The sequence below is a fragment of the Parasteatoda tepidariorum genome, chromosome 11 (genome assembly GCF_982258835.1).
Source record: "Parasteatoda tepidariorum strain Cologne lab strain chromosome 11, Ptep-v5.0, whole genome shotgun sequence".
NCBI classification, from domain to species: domain Eukaryota; kingdom Metazoa; phylum Arthropoda; class Arachnida; order Araneae; family Theridiidae; genus Parasteatoda; species Parasteatoda tepidariorum.
The window spans coordinates 99,617,212-99,631,943 of NC_141765.1; the positions used below are offsets into that span (position 1 = coordinate 99,617,212).

Genomic DNA, 14,732 nt, shown 5'->3' on the forward strand with positions numbered 1-14,732 from the left:
CAAAAACGTAATATTGGACAAAATTTTCGAAATTTCGTTATTTATAAATTTAGAATCTCTGTACTCCTAGTTTTCTAAATACTATATTAGTTAGTATTCCAATTTACAAAGTTATAGCAGTTTTTATGCAATGTGATAATAGTGGATAGACTAATGATTTTAAGAGTTTCGTTTATCTTAATCCAGATAATTCAAATTTTTCACCACTTAAAGCATGATATCTCATTATTTTAAACTAATTATCAGCAATATTTCACGAGTGTCTATGGTTATGACACATTTTTTTGAGCTAAAGATTAAGAGAAAATAAAATTTCGTTTCTTATGCACGTTTTTCATCAAACACATGCGCGTAAATTTTTAAAATTAGCTGTTTTTACTACGTTAATCCCTAACTAAGTACTACATGCACTTTCTTGTAAGATAATAGGTTAACATAGTTGATAGCCTGCTAAAAAATCCTCAGTTTTTTATTTCGGTAATGGAATTGTTTAGTGTTTAGCGATTATAAGAAATGTCATTTTTACCTAAAAATAGCAGGCTAAAAAATTTTTGGTAGTTGTAAAGGTTTTTACACGTAATATAACTTGTTGAAATTTTGCATTAATATATTAATTTTCGCAATTAATCTGACACCGTAGAGCAAAGAGACCTAAAACTGTAATACATTACAGTAAAAGTGAAAAACAGTTTTACTCTCACGTGTGTCTGATTTGCGCAATGCTTAGTCCTTAATTTTTCGCAAGTATTGTTCAGTTCCAACACAAAAGTTATGAAACTAACCCTGCTCTTATTAAAAGGCATGGTCGTGAGGTTATCGAAAAGTGATCAACATGAAGAGGGTTGTTTCAAAAAGGTGCTCGTGATAATTTTATTCAATTAACTGAAATAATGTATTGCATTTAACATAGACTATTTCTTTTTAATGTCTTTTTTTTATTTCGAGCCTTAGCAAGTATTTCAATAATCTCCTGTGTCAGAGCCAGCAATCTCCTGTGTCAGAGCCAGCAATCTCCTGTGTCAGAGCCAGCAATCTCCTGTGTCAGAGCCAGCAATCTCCTGTGTCAAGTCCCCTGAAGATGACTATTGTGACGTCACCATCCTTTCATTCAGTAAAGGTTATGTTCATCAAATTTTTGTTTCCCAATAATTTTAGTCTTTGCTTAAGGACTTCCTGGTTTCAATACTATTGTCAATTCAGAACTGCTCCGAATGTTATCTAAATAAAATAGAAGCATATGTAAGCATGTGAACTGGTTATTCAAACTTATCGGAATGTATTGTATATTACTTCATTATTAATGGCACTCAACTTAATTTTATCAGAGTAGTAGCAACGTCTTCCTAAAAGAAAAAAGTCTCACTAAATTTTAAACTCATTAAAAACCAAGAACCTATGCCGCGATATTTCAATAAACCTTCTAAATTTTGCTATTTTTAAATTTAAAATGACTCTGTCAGCCGATTTATATTTTTTGTAAGCCGTTTATTTTTAAAAGCTGCTTATTTCAAAACTTAGATTTGAAACTAGACCCTTATTTTAAATTTTCTTATTGTTTAAATGTTAATAGCTTTATCCTACATTAATCCTAAAATTATTCTTGTAAATCTCAGCAGTCAATTCAAGCATTAATATTTTTGGAGCAATTTTCTTTTAAATGTTTAATCCTAAAATTGCAAAATTAAACTAAATTTATTATCGTGTAGTTTAACTATTTTTAAATTTGAAATATCAATTTTTTACGCCTTTTTGAACCAGATCTTGTAGTTGGCAAAAACTTTCAGTTTAAATTTAAAAAGTAAAAGCACCAGTAATTTTACCCAATTTTCGTTTCGATGGAACAATCTTTATATCTCGGCGTTAGTTTTCTCTACATTCAATGGAGCTATAACTATTGTGTATCTTTTTGTCATAAGTAATAAAACATTGTATTAAATATAGTATTGGTTTAGGAGCAGCAACAAGTTTCAATAAATTGCACATAGGGAGGCCTAGGGAAGTATACTTCCTACTAAATTTATTAAATTTTTAATACTATGTACCGTCCTAGGTGTTTTTCGGTCATTAGTAGTTAAAATTGTTCGGAGTTCAAAGGCAAACTCTGGTTTCCGCTTAAATTGCTTGTAACCGTAATGTTTTCGTGGGGACAAAAAAAAGTAAACACTAGAGTTTTTTTGTACGTTGTGCATTCCTTCATTTCATCATTTCTAATAGTTTGTAGTTAAATACAATTTATAAACTTTGGCATTTTAAATTTTGAAGTTCTTTATTGTTAGCAATGTTTTAGAATTAAATGAGATAAAATGTAATCTTTGTCCCCAAAACAGTTCAGCTTAACATCAATTGATTGTGCCTAATAAACGGTTCAAAAAAAATATATTAATTAAAAAATTTTAATGAGCAGACGAAAAGGGAACATTTAAATTGACTGGTATTACAATAATCACAAATATAATCTTACTGATATAATTTTGTTGAAATTTCGACCAATTTTGTGTTTGGAGTTACTAGAAAATAAATAGTTTAACCTTATGCTCTGAGATCAATATCTTTTTGTAGCGAAATTCCTATGAACAAAACCACCATTGCCAACACGGGGTTTTGAAACGCCATGGGTTTAAAATAGAGCAAATTAGTGTATTTTGCAAAATAAAGTTTTAGATACATCTAGATTTATGATATACAATTATTAGATATAATTAATTAGATATAGTTGTAATTAAATATATTTTAGTTAGATTTATATATGATTATATGTTAGAAATATGACTTAGTACACTTAATCAATAGTTACATACGGCGCTTGATAATTGTTTAAATATCGGGGGCAAGTTTCAAAAAGTTGATGCTTCATTAAGGAATTTCGTTACTTTAACAGGTTCTTACTAATTTCTAATCTATAATAACATTTTAACAAAACTTTCTCTTATTGACTCAGGAGTCATAAGGTTTCAATTGCATAACATAAGCTGGGAGTAAGTGGTTTTAAAAAAAGCTCTCAAGATTATATAGTGATTATTAAACTGCATAATTTTTACAAATAAGAAAGAATAATAAAGTTTGCCTTAGAGAGTGTAACGACAACTTAAAAATGGTAAATAAAAGCTTTAAATTAAATTGACTTTGGGGTTTTAAAAATAAGCACTATTGATTAAAAAGGATAATTTTATGACAAATGTTTTAGTCCAATTATGGCAGATATCAAAAATATCTAAAATTTTAAATCCGAACTACTTTGCATATCCTTTATCATAGCCTTATAAAGTCTTCAAGAGTTGGCGAGGTTTATATTCGTTCGCGCTGGTAGCTTAACATCTATTCGGCGTGCTCTACATGCAAACAGGCTCTCTCCATAAGGATATGTTTTCTTTAACTTTAAACAGAGTATGGGACATTTTGTTCAGATTTGGCCTGTGCTCATACTTAACGGAATATCTGAAGTTCATTTTCTTAGATTCATTAAAGGTTAGATTTTGAATTTCCTTAATTTTTAAGTCATCATAGATCAAAGTTGAATGTTTCATTTTAATAGCGGAGATGAACAGCCGACCCAATTCAGTTTACGAATACCAATACGGTTTAAAAACCGAATCTCCCACGGTTAGCCCGACGGCAAGGGTACCCATGATGATACCACTAAGAATATTTCACGTCAGCAATGTTATCCGTTAAATTAACAAGTCCGTTGTAGAATTAAATATTCAGTTTATAGCTTAGTTTAAAAAAAGATTCTGACGTCATGGTGACCGAGACTTAGCAATCCCTGGTTACTGCTATATTTCTTAAGCTTGTGCTAAATATTGCAGATTTTTCAATTGAGAGAAACTAAAATGCGTTACTTTAAGAATGAAATCCGCGAAAGCCTAGGGAAGTATTTCAATAGAGATTGAGCGATAAGCTTCTTTTTGCACTCGTGTGTGCCGCAATCATAGTACTTTTAAACCACCTACGCTCGAACTATGTTGCGAGTCACCGGAAACAGCTTATGAAATATGGGAAGTTTTGCTCAAACAGCAGTAAAAAAGCGCGTACGCATGAAACTGAAGTTTCGATACTCCTGGAAGAGGGGGGGGGGGCACGAAGGGGGAGTGGTAGACGGCCGTTCTGCTTTCTCTTTTTGTTTTCTCACTTTTTCAGTCGTTTCGGGACTATTCGGTTCATTCATGCAAGCTTCTGCTGTGGAACAATGTTCTCATACTGTGTAGACTGTTCTCTTTACTTGCAATATCTTTGCATTAGTGCAGATTTAGAAGAGATGTAATTATTTATCGATATTTGGCATCGTCGGCCTGCTTAAAGAAACTCAGAAGTTAAACTACGATTAACCTTATAAAAAGTAAGTTTGTCAGTTGGTTTTAAATCATATCAAATTAAAAGACTTCTTTTTCTCATAACGCAAATGCGGGTTAGTTTCAAAGTATGAATTATTAGTATGAATGTTAGTATGAATTACTACGTAAGGAAAAGATTTTACCGAGGGTAAGTTAATCATTATTGAAGGTATAGCTTTGGAAGAATAATATTTTCATAAATTCGAAAAGTAAAACTACTTACTGTCGATGTCATACATTTCCGAAATATTTAAGACCTAGTTTAAAGTAATTCTATTTTTCAGAAAAAGAATAACTTAGACTCTGTTGAAATTTCATTTCAAAGAAAGGCTTCCCATTAATAAATCAACCATACCATTACGATGACTGAATTTTCGCGATCTAGTTTCCCAAAAACTGTTGTAGTGTACTTAAAGCTAGTTTTTAAATGTCCATTCGGAATAAATTTTAATTCGTGAAGAATCCTATGTATTAAATGAGGATGTTTAATTTTATTAACCTGCGAGAAATTTTATTAAATATTAATCCCAAATTAGGTTTTAAAAAATTGAAGCAAAACTGGATTTTAATTAGAACTACCTAAAGTAGTCTGTTTTCTATTAGGTACAGATTAAACCATATAACAAACACATTTAGGACCGTTGTAGGACCGAAACTCGTAAAATAATCAAAGGGGTCAATATGTATCTTCAGCTATTGTTCAGTCAGGATAAGGTGGGACAGTGAGATAATATCAGTCCTTTGGATCAATCGTTAATCAAATCTTGATCCCTTTGAGATAAAAATCTTGGGGGATTTTCTGATCTAGATTTTAATTTAATGCAAATAAAATTAAAATTTTTAAAAAGCCATCAAGATCTCTATCCAATATTTTATTTAAATATAATATTTAGATACTGCTATGCAAATAAAAATGTGCTAAAAATTTAAGATACAGTACTATAGTGCGGAAATTATGGATAGGAGCATGTGAGATAATTACATTCTGTGCAAAACAGTTTTCAGAAACTTTATTAAATTTTATCTTTTCAAAATAACATGTTATACATTTAAGTGTTTATAGACAGTTCGGCCTATTTCTTATCAATTGGGGAAGAAACCTATTTAGATGACCGTTCTCGTAATAGGTAAATTAGATCTCACTCAATTATACTCCAATTGTACTTTAATCTGTATTTTAATAGTATATATTTAATAACTGAATATTTAAACTTTAACTAAATTTATAATTTTTTAAAGGAAATTATACTTTAAAAATACGCAAGTAGTTTAATGGAGGAAAAATTTATAGTGAAACTTTCAATAATTTCTTTAAATGCTTTTCAACAAAAATTCAAAACTCTTCCGATGAAATCATAATTTTAAATCTGAAAAATATTGAACATTGAGGAAGAACTTTCTTGTACTTTCCAATTAAGGTAAGAATAGGTTTAATTTAGAAAGATAAACTGTTCCTTACCAAAGGTAATTTTGCATAGAATTGCAAGAAACTAAGTTTATGATTAAGTTACGATTTCATTAACTGAATTTATGAAATATATTAAAGTTCAGATATTACCGACCATTACAAACTATTAAGCTATCGATTATACACAATAAAGTTAAAATAAACAGCTGCAGTTCAGAGTGAATTTTAAAATGAGGAAACAATAAATTAGTCTTGTAAGTATTGGTGTGTTTTTAATGGTTTTTCTCAAAACAAAACTGTCAAATCATAAACTGTCACATTAAACACGAGCTTTCAATTAACTTTTACTAAAACTGAGCCTTAAAAGCTTGAATTTCGGGAAAGTTTTAGTTCAGTTTGTGGCATAAAATAAGAACAAAATGTATTCGAAATCTCACATTAAAAAAGAAATCTTAAATGAGCCTTTTAATGTCATGTAATTTACTTTGTATTAAATAAGAAAGGAATTTTTTTAAGAAAACAAAAATGAAGTTCAATGTATCAGATTCAGTCATTGGTTTTTCATATGTTTCAATTCTCCAACTGAGGCACTTTACATATTGAATGTGTAACAGATTAGCGGTTATTAGTAGTTTCTACTGATTTGCTTTAAGATACTGCTTTTAAAAGAAAAGGCATGAATTTGATCAGGATTCAACGTAATCGTATTTATTAAAATTTGATTTATTTTAAACATTCTATAATTATTAATTTTTATGTTATTTTCTGCTGTCGAACAAAATTGTGGATAGGGAATAAAATTGTATAATACAAAGTAAATAAGTTTCCAACTGAAATTATAACTTTCAGTCAATGTTCAATTTGTATTTTCAACATCTTGTTCGCTCTTTTCGTAGTGAATTTATTCTTATTAATGTGAGACCTATAAATGTTGAACCAAAAATTCTTGGGTGTATTTTCTCTATAATACTGGAGAGAATACTGGTCTAGAATTAAATTTTCAAATATTTTAACTTCTTATAATTAAAATTTAGTTTCAGTAACCTGTAAAATTGCTACATATATATATAGTGGATTTATTTGCTGTGAAAATTTAAGTTATATTCATTTAATCAAACTTTTGCTTCTGTAGTTTTATGTGTGTCATTTTATTGAATTGTCAATTTTGAAACAAACTATGCATTCATTCGCTATTGTAAGAGCCCAGATTTTTTTTTTTAAATGAGGTAATGAAAATTTTAAGAATATTAATAATTTTGTGTTTAACTGCTTTTCGAGATGGTAGTTAAGATTTGCATCTGGACATTTGCGAGTGATATAAACTGTAATGGAAATTGTTATTTTCCAGATTATGTGTAACAGATTGTTTTAAGTAAATATTTAAATCATCTCTTGTAGAAATACAATTTTTTTATATGTTAAGCAACTTGTGTAAATATCTTGAATAAATTTTTATTTTTGAAATTATTTTTAGTGTTTTTGCTCAATATTACTTCTACTTAGTAGGTCGTTCAAAAATTAAATAAGCGAGTTTTGGAAATTTTGTACTCATCAAAATAAGAATTTCTCTTCCATCGCTTATGTAGGAGAGTCTAAAACTTTTTTTCACTAACTTGAAACTAAAATACTTGAGTGAAAAACCAGCTTCAAATTAAAATAATCGATGCAAGTTAGCAAAACAAAGTGTTCCATTTTATAAAGTTTCCTGTGTTTTATATCCTGAAAAAAAATTTAGTCCAATTCTTTATTTCTTAACTTTGCACTTGAAAAACTTCATTTCAAATTTAATTGTTATCCATTAAAAAGTTTTGAAAATGTGGTTGTAATGTTATACGTAGGCATTGCTCCTCACCCTTGTCATCAAAATAATCTCAAACCCATATCTGTTTCGCTTTTGTAATATTTGAAAAAAAAAACCTTATAATTACTTATAAATTAATCAACTACTCTTTAAATGCAGCCTTCCAGAAAGTCTGAAACTCATTTTGCTCAAGCTTTAAAGCACATAGTGATGTAATTCGTTTGGTACATCCTGCTTTTTTGGATTTTTTGCGCTATCCAAACTACGGAAAAAGTGACAAATTTAAAAATAAAAGAGTTAAATTATATCTATACTGGTATTTTTTAAAGTACAACTTAATAAACATAGGTGCATCAAATACTTAAATATAATCTGCAATGATAGATACTGAATACGAAAATGTCACTCATTATTTGTAACTGTAATTATCGATTGTTGGAAAATTAATTTGTCAAAAATAAAATCTTAAATATTATAATTATTGAATACGATATTGCGAGTCTTTAGAAATTTAACTTGTTGCAATGAAAATATCGACTCATGTAAAAATATGAATTAAATTGCACAAATATTTTTTTTTTGACATTTCGTCGTGATATTTTATATCCAATAGGTAAGAGGAACTTGTGTTCGTGTTGGTTGATGAATCTGAAAAGCTGTCGCCAACATACGGTTCGTATAAGTAATGAATATTCTAAAAAATTTCTCAAACTAGTTAATAGCTCTAATTCAAAATTTTTGGCGTGTTAGTGTAATAAAACTATTGAATAAAAATACAAAAAGATTAGAAAATCGAAACAATCATTTTTTTTTCCAAACCTTAACTTGTTCTATTCACATAACAGGAAAAAAAAAGTTTCTTCTTACATGTGCTAGGGGTTGATCTAAGTTTCGAGATAAAATCGGGGGTTTGTAGACATGTGGGATATATCAAGAGATTGGCAGAGAATACTCTTCATCGCATATTTCTTGAGAGTAATCCATCATTCCTTTTTGTGAGAAGTCCCTGCTTCGCAACTGTCGTTAACTCGTTGAATGCCATGGGGGTCACCGGTGACCGCACTAAGTTTGTTCATAGCGCCACGGAATCGCCGGCGAAGCCAAGGCTATTAGAAGCACATAATTCGAGTAAATGTTTAATTTTTTATAGTTATTAAATGGTTTGAAGAAATTAATGCAATATAGAACACGCAAAAATAGTTTTATTTATATACACAGAGTTGCCAACTTGCTCCGGACAGTGAATAAATATTTCAAGTGGTAGTTTATTAATTGTGATTCTTGGTTTAATAAATTCAATTTAGCAGATTTTTATCCACCACTATTTCTACTAAATTTTTCACCACTTTTTTCAGATATGTCATGTTAAACCTTTTAAAAAACTAGCAAAATCTATCTAATATTTGGAAATTTAGTCTGTAGTTATTTACCGTTTTGGCCAGACGGGCAAGCCATTTAAAATTAGCGTGGCATTCAACTTGCTAATTAGGCACAATAGCTATTTGTAGGTTCAACGTAAGACTTGGAATAACTATCCAATGTGCTGATAGAGGTTAGTCGATGGATGGTAGGTAAACAGAAAAATATATCTTGGATATGTATGATCGCTGTCCCAGTAAATCTGCCCCAAGATCTTACCCCTCCTGGGGACGCATCCGTCATTCCTGCTCAGAGGAGGTTGCTAGGTAAGATGAGCTATCGCTTTTACATTTCTTACAAGCTAACTTCAAGGAGTGTAATTTCAGTAATTTTTCACAAGATCAAGGAGATTTATTGCATAGTTTTTACGTGAAAACGTACTAAACAGACCGACAATACACTGCTACAGTTTCGTTAACAAACTTATTTCCGCAATTATAATATTAGTAGCGGAGTACGGGTTTTATAGTGGACTTATTTTATTCCCTTTACATATTAATAAAATAAGTTTGAGTTTAATTAATAAATGTATAAAATTAACATGCGTTTTTTCACAATACACTTCACTACATTTAGAAATTTAAATCTTTCACAGAGAGCAGCACTATACCAGCTATAAAAAATACATTTGAAGTTATCTATTCGAAGAATCTAATCGAAGTGCTTACAAATATAAAATAATTGTTACTCCTCACTTTTCTAACCAAAAGAGCAATAAAACGCTCTTTTGACTGAACCCCGTTTTCGCAACTACCACCCACAGACTTGTCAAATAGCAGCCTCATTTTACACTGGGGGGAAATGCTTTTAGCTTCTTTAACCCCTTGGGGACGGTTGATTCAGAAAAGCATTCGTACAAAATCAGAATGTAATTAAATAAAAAACGGTAACTTAAATGTAGTCGTTGCTAATTTGACAGACTTACTTTGCTTTTACTTTAATTATTGTTAGTTTAATCATATATATAATCAATGTTAATTCAAAGTATAACTAAATAGTTTTATTTTGAACAAAGTAATGGTGAATTAAATAAATCAAACAATATATAACTCCACCCACAAATAAACTGTTAAGAATTACTTTGATTACCAGTTTTATCTTTTCACCCTGGTTGATACGGTTTTATGCTGGCACGTATTTGTGACAGTCGGCCCGAAAGGGTTAAATTGCCTTGGGCATTTTTGTCCTTATATTTCGGAAATATCGGATATCCGCAGAAACACCCTTTTTCTGATTTCTGGTCATAAATTGCTTGGAACAAAAAATTTCTAGGCCTGTAAATAGGGGGAGGAGGAATATATAAAAAAAAACTTTTCTTCAGAAAATACACACTTTTTATGTAAATAAAATGTAAGTTATTAATTTCCAATTGTTTACTATTTTTAAATTTATTTATTTAGATATACAGAAGAAAATTAAATGAATTTGATATACTAAATTTAACTGCATTGTTTCACAAAAATAATTTATCTGCCATATTATAATTTAAAATAAGTGTAAAAGTCAAAGTGAAAGAAAATAGCCTTATTTCCAAGATTGGATTTGAGATTCAATGCTAAGGTCCGATTTTAGCATTTATGTCTAAATAGTTAGTGCGGAAATAGTAGAACACAGTAGTAGAGAAAAAAGTACGATATTTCTCACAAAAAAAAAAACAATTTTGGTAACAAAACCAAAATATATGGTACTTAAACCATTCATTTGGTAATTTTTCCGTTCGCATTGCAACAGTTTATCGAAAATTCTGGTTTTAAAAATTATAGCTCCTATTACCAATCATTTAATAAAAATACAAAACTGAAAAATAAAATAAGCCGAATTTGTGATTATTATGCCATTGCTCTAAGGGAACAGCTCCCAGTTCCAAAATAATCAGTCTTCTATCCGTGGAACCCCGACATTACGATTAAAATTTTTTTGAGATAGTTGTGAATGTTATAACCTAAGAAAAAGACTATTTTTTAAATATTTAATTAAAGGAATAAAGATCTTGCATCGTTTTATCAATAACAATCATTATATTATTAATAAGGTTTTAGATCCGACAGTTAAATTTGGAATCGTTGTGCCATATCTAGTCTAGTTTCGAATTTATTTCTGGTGTATATACATAAGTTGAAATTGAATAAAATAAGCCGAATTATGGCTTACTTCTAAAGGAACTGAAAAGACTTGTTATAAACGTTTTTTTTCCCCAATGGCAGGCACTGAATTTTTGAATCTTTTGCCCATACTATGCCAGAATTGTTGCTCATTTCGCGTTACCCAGTGGACACCTGTGAACCAAAGCCACGGAGGCGAGCAACATTGCCCACGCCACACTACCACAAAGACGTTTATAGGGTGGGCCACATTCACACATCATACACACAACAGAGAACAGCACAAAGAGAGAGAGAAACACCCATGCCCAGAGCGGGATTCGAACCCGCAGCCTATGGCTTCGCAGTTAGGTACGCTAACCGCTCGGCCACCTGGCCGGCTTGTTATAAACGTTGAAAATGGTAATTTTGAAAGCATTTTCGTTTATAAAAGAATTTTGTTGTTTTATTTTGATTTGAAGAGTGCGGTATGAAATACTAATGTAATAGTATTTTATAAATGATTATTCTCTTCCAAATTAGGAAAAGGTAGGTTGTTCAACATTCAACATATTGTTTTCAGAAATATATTTTCATTTAAAAAATGCCATTTCTATGTAATTGGTATTTTACTTTAAATAATTTAATAAAGATAATCGAACGATTATATAAGATATAATTTATAGGCTGGATCTAAATATAATCAGAGATTATGAAAAGTACTAACTAGAAGTTATAAAAGTATTCATCACTGGTTATAAAAAGTACTAATTCACGAAACCTCTTTAACTCTCCCCGGAACCCTAAAGTTCCATCGAACACAGTTTGAACTGTTTTTCTAAGGTATCAAATGAAATTACCAAAATTTACCACGCTTACTACCGAACAGCATGGTAAAAAACTGTATGTTAATTTCATGAGTTGTCATGACGCTACGGAAAAAAATTACCCTGCTTTTTGGTGTTCCCATAAATACCGTAAATTTTACTATGTTCTAATAGCCATTCCTTTAATTCTCAGTGCGGTCAGTACCATGGTTCGCATTTCATAAAAGGCACTCTATTATGTTTTTATCAAAATTTCTTCTACTTTGGCACCTCATATTTTAAAAAAAATATTTTATCGGAAAATTGAAAAAAAAAACAACACATATCTAATTGTTTTACACAAATCGCATATCCGGAAATTTTCAACAAAAAAATCACGAATGACAAATATTCAAAAGATTCTTAGTTTATTAATTAAAAAAAAAAAATAATAAAATAAAAAATATCCCGCAAGGCAGGTGTGTATATTTGGGGATGATGATTATGAAATCTAACGCAAAACTGGGAGATTGTGGGTTCTATTTCAACTGATGACAGTTTTTAATTTTTATTTCTTAATACTGAAAAATGTTTTACTTATTTTTTTTAAAAAACATGCATGTTAAAAAAACTAATAATTTAACAATTATTTAAGAAACTAGAAGGCTTCGTCCCTTTTTTCCATTTGCTCACCAACCCTCGTGGTCAGAGCCGGATTATACCTTTCGTAGGCCCTAGGCATAGCCGTTTTGGGGCCCTCCCCTCCTTCCCCCACTCCTCCCCTCTTTTCAAAATATATGCTAAAATTTTCTTGCATACTTTTTTTTTACATTTTTATTAATATTCGACATATTATTAATGTTTGACATTTTATTAATATTCAACATTTTTATAAAATTCGACAGCATAATACAAGATTTCGTTGAATCCAAAAATTACAAAAAAGTAATATATTAGATCATAAGATTCTGCAAAATAATTTATTACTGAAAAATATTATATTTTTATTTGTATCTTCATAATTTTGTGCAAAATACACTTGTTGTTTTTAAAGCTAAATTATTTTTGTCAGCAAATTTTTTTCTCCCAGGTTTTTCGTAGGCCCTAGGCACGTGCCTAGTGTGCCTATAGGTTAATCCGGCCCTGCTCGTGGTTGCTTCCCATTAATAATTGCAGATTAAGAAGAAAAACGGTCTATTTTCATTTTTTTTGTGCAAAAATTACTATTGAATTGCCATTTACATTTCGAAGATGACTAAATTTAGGCAAATCAATAAAATTGATAGTAATCAATAAAATTGGAAAATTGGCACCTCCCACAGAGTTATTACTCAGTGAAGATGGGCTCAAGAATTGATCTTGATTTGAATCCCAGTGATGGCTGGTCGATAAAAATTCCACACCTGACTCGCACCGACCACAGTGCTGATATAAAATATCCTCAGTGGTAAACAGATCATGGGTTAGAATCCTCATTTTCCTTTCCATGTTACTCAAATATGGGTCAGTTCCATCAAAACAACCTCCACGAAGACAAAAATTCTTTCAATACTTGATCCCGGAGTTCCCTTGTCTACTGGATTGAATTCAAAATTACAAGGCTACGGAGTTGAACATTAGTAGTTATAAACTCGAAATTGGGTCAGCTGTACAATGACTAATCCCGCAGTGGACTGATCGTTAAGACACGGTTCCCAGCAGATCACCGAAGTCAAGCATCACTGGCTGCGGTCAGTGTGCGGGTGGGTGACCACTTGGATCAGTCTGCGTAGGGACCGAGGGTGTGCGGTATTGGTCCTCGTTAAACTGTGCTACCGTAAAGTGCTCGACTTCGCGCGCAGGTCGTTGGGCTACCGAAGCGGGGGTGCCATCCCCTCCGCAGAGGATCAAAATTGTGATGGCATGTCTTCGGATCATCCTCCGGGATGTTTCCCAGACCGTCGCCAATAGCCCATTGTGCAGCTCTAGTGCGACGTAAATTAATAACAACAACAACAACAATGACTAATAAAAAATAAAATAATAATTTGGCCGGGATAGCCTGGGATGGACTCTCGTTCGTGAGAATAGGAGTTCGAATCCAGCCGGCCGAAGAATACCCATGAATAAAATGGTGACTGTTGCATGTTAAATCTTTCGGGTTCACAAAGTCCTTCAAGTCCTCATATCACATCTATACCTATTGGTACTGATCCAGGAGTTCATCTGTCTTCTGGATTGGGTTCAAAATTACAAGACTACGGAGTTAAACATTGGTAGTTGTAAACTCAAAATTGAGTCGGTTATATTATTTAAACATATTGGAGTAGATTATACAAATTAATCAAATAATAGTGGGTTCAAACAACGATGAAAGAAAAGTGGGTTCGAATAACGATGTGAAGATAATGGTTTCAACTCTTAAACAAAGGAGAACGTTGTTGTTGATGTTCATTTACGTCGCACTAGGGCTGCACAATGGGCTATTGGCGGCGGTCTGGGTGATTCGAAGACATGCCATCGCAATTTTGTTCCTCTGCGGAGGTGATGGCACCCCCGCTTCGGTAGCCCGGGGACTTGCACACGAAGACGAGCACTTTACGGTAGAACAGCTTAACGAGGACTAATACCGCACACCCTCGGTCCCTACTCATACTCATCCAATAGGTCACCCACCCGCACACTGACCGCAGCTAGTGATGCTTGACTTCGGTGATGTGCTGGGAACCGTGTCTTAACGAATCAGCTCACTGCGGGATCAAAGGAGAATGGATTATAAAAATTAAACAGATTATAGTGGGTTCAAGCACCGATGAAAAGTCAGTGTGTTCAAGTTTTAACCAAATGAGAGTGAGTTATAGAATTAATCAAATTATAACGGGTTCAATTACCGATGAAAGGAGAGTG

General features: G+C 31.5%; 1 protein-coding gene across 3 annotated transcripts in view; it reads right to left on the reverse strand.

Annotated features, from left to right (window-relative positions):
* Positions 1 to 914: 914 nt before the first annotated feature.
* Positions 915 to 14,732, reverse strand: part of LOC147802008 (pre-mRNA 3' end processing protein WDR33-like) — a 32,853-nt gene continuing 19,035 nt past the window's right edge. For all 3 annotated transcript variants that reach the window (XR_015430542.1, XR_015430541.1, XM_087155369.1), the window contains one exon: positions 915 to 1,218. The gene's annotated coding sequence lies outside the window, so the exon portion shown is untranslated. The remainder of the gene's footprint in view (positions 1,219 to 14,732) is intronic.